The following is a 3,046-nucleotide window of genomic DNA, read 5'->3' as shown; positions in this document are numbered from 1 at the left end:
CTGCAACCTCTTCCCTAGCTTCCCACAATATTCTAGGATAAACCTAATGAGCTACTGAGGATTGATCTATTTCTCCTTGTTTTAATATTCCAGCACTTTCTCTTCTCTGGTGAGGATTCTTTCCAATACACCACCATTTATTTCCCCAAGTTCCAGAGCTTCCATGTCTTTCGCCACAGTAAATACTGACAAGATTATTTTGTCTAATATCTCACCCATCTCCTCGGGTTCCACACATAGACGACCTTACTGATCTTTAAGGGGCCCTAATCTCTCCAAAGTTACTCTTTAGCCCTTATTGCGTAAAGGCTTCTGCTAATTCAAATACACCATATCCCCTATACCACTCCACCCCTTCTACACCCTTTCAAACCTGCCATTTATATTCACACCAACAAATTAAACCCAACAGGCTCAAAAACAAATTCTCTTTTATCAAATGTGTTTCCATCGGGATCCAAGATGGCGGCGACCCAGCAAGACTGAGTCGATAGTGCTCCTCCCAAGACTTGGGTACAGTGGGTCACCCACCCCCTACCAAGCTCACCAAATCATTTATAATAGTTGTGTAATTTAATTAGTTGTATAATATTACATTTAAACAATTTAATCCTAAGTTAAAATGACTAAAGGGAAGGGAGCCCGCAACTCTCAGCAAGCAGGAACCCCTCCCCCACCCTCTCCAGCTGCAGCAGAGGCATCCACAGCCGCCCCGGGGGACTTACCTACAGTAACAAGCCTTGTAGAAATGCTTTCCAAGCTTGACTCGAAGATCGATGCCTTTATTGTAGAATCCAGAAATCGTTGGGAGTCGCTCTCGGCCGCGCTGCAGAAGCACGACCGAGAGATTCAAGAAATTGAACGCCGAGTCGGAGGGGCGGAGCTAAAGGGCGCGACCTCCGAAAATACCGCTCAATCGGCCGTGGATCAGGTCCGGACTCTCGAGCAGCGAGTCCGGACCTTGGAAAATCATATTGACGACCTCGATAATCGAGGTCGCCGAAAAAATATTCATTTGCTGGGCCTTCCCGAACGGGAAGAGGAAGAACAGCTTACAGCGTTCCTGGAGCAGTGGCTGCCACAGCTGTTAAATCTGCAAGCTGGATCAGGCCAGGAAAGGGTGGAATGGGTCAACTGGGTCGCGATACGAAGGTCCGCCTCGAACCAGCGCCCATGCCCGATCCTGTTCCGGCTGCAGAGCTACAAGGAGAGGCAGATACTCCTAGAAGCCTCTAGAAATCTCGGAAAAGACCCCCAAACTATGATCTACAAAGGATCCAAGATCATGCTATTCCAGGACTTTTCCCCAGCTCTGGTCTGAAAGAGGAAGGCATTCGACGAGGCGAAGAAGCGTTTAAGGGACTTAAATATTCAGTACACCTTACGCTTCCCAGCGATGTTACGCTTTAACCATGAAGGATCCGTATATAACTTTGGATCACCAGAAAAGGCGAAGGAATTCTTGGACTCTCTTAGATAAACTGTAAGACATAATGGATGTTGGTCTGCCTTTATGCCCCGCTTTGGTTTATATACCCCCCTTTTTTTCTCTTACCTTACTGTTTAATATTATCATGGGGGGGTGGGGAGAGGGATTTGATTTTCTCCCCCCCCCCCCCCCCCTTGGGGTTGTTTTCTGTTATTATTTTATGTAAATATGAGGGATGTATGTATATATGTGTGTGTATTTGGGGGGTTTGGTTAATGTTGGTGGGGGGAGGTGGTTACCTTATTCAATTTTACCTCTGTCTCTAGGAGCGGGGTTGTTTTCCCCTTGTTATTTTGTATTATTATATTTAATTATTATTTGTTGAGGTGGTAATTTTATAGTTATATGTTTATATATGGTAGTAATATTACCAAATATATCCAGGTGTTGGTATGGGTGGGGGCAGGGTGCTCACTGTTAACTCTAGCTTTGTATTATATTTGAATTCTCCTCATTTTATTGAGGAGTGCCTGGGTCAAAGGTGGGGCATTGATTGGGAGAGGATATGAGGGACTTTTGGAGAGGAAGTGACGCCCCCTGGGAACAAGGGGGAAAGTCTCCACTTAGATACGTTTTATATTTTTTTTTATTTAGAAATAGTTTTTTACTGTATTGTTGTGGGTTTATTAAAGAGGATTTATTTTTGTCCTGCCCCATCTCCTATACCCTATGAGAATGCTTCCGGTGATGCTGCCGAGGACGGCTTTGTGTAAATTATATGGCTGGCTGAGTTCCTTTATCTGGAATCATAGGCGGCCCCTCATTAAGCTGAAGAAGCTATAGTTTCCACAGGCAAGGGGTGGATTGGACTTCCCAGACTTTAGGAAATATCAGTTAAGTTCCCTATTTAGTTACATAGCTGATTGGGTCTTGTCTGATCCACAATCAATCTGGTTGGACATCGAGGCTTCTCAAGTAAAATACCCACTTATTAACCTTTTATTCTCAGACAAGAGGAAAATCATTACAGATCACTGTAAAAATCCTATAATTCTAAATACAATCAAGGCTTGGAATATAATGCGGCAAAATGAGGGCAATTCACATAAAACATCTCCCTCTGCACCGATAGTGGGAGTATGGGAATTCCAACCGGGGTTAACAGATGCCACTTTTATACTCTGGAGATCCAGGGGTATCTCATGTCTAGGGGATCTATTTAAAGATGGGGTCCTGATGTCTTTCGAACAGCTGCGTCAGAAATTCGAATTACCCAATGGAGACCTCTTTCGATACTTCCAAATTCGAGATTATATACAGAAGAAGACTACGTTATTAGATAGTCTTTATAAATCCGATAGAGAATGTAGTGTCCTACGACCAGTGGGGGTACCTTCCGTTAGTACTATTTATCATTTACTACATGATGAAGTATCGGGAGATATGTATAATCTGCTTAAAACATGGGATCAGGATCTGGGACTAGAAATCTCCACAGAAACGTGGAATGATATTTGGGAAAATGCTAGAAGAATTACTATTTGTAACAGAACTCAGGCTATCCAGCTGAAGATACTTCATAGGGCCCATATTGCACCGGTTCGATTGGCAAAATGT

The 3,046-nt window shown here is 43.6% G+C and overlaps 1 pseudogene; it reads left to right on the top strand.

Annotated features, from left to right (window-relative positions):
• The first annotated feature begins 622 nt into the window (after nucleotides 1-622).
• Nucleotides 623-1,410, top strand: LOC148137380 (uncharacterized; annotated as a pseudogene).
• Nucleotides 1,411-3,046: the final 1,636 nt, after the last annotated feature.

This window comes from Chiloscyllium plagiosum, unplaced genomic scaffold (assembly GCF_037043375.1).
Source record: "Chiloscyllium plagiosum isolate Xiang-an unplaced genomic scaffold, Cpla_swu_hap1 HiC_scaffold_44, whole genome shotgun sequence".
NCBI lineage: Eukaryota > Metazoa > Chordata > Chondrichthyes > Orectolobiformes > Hemiscylliidae > Chiloscyllium > Chiloscyllium plagiosum.
This window is presented reverse-complemented; position numbering and strand designations above follow the sequence as displayed.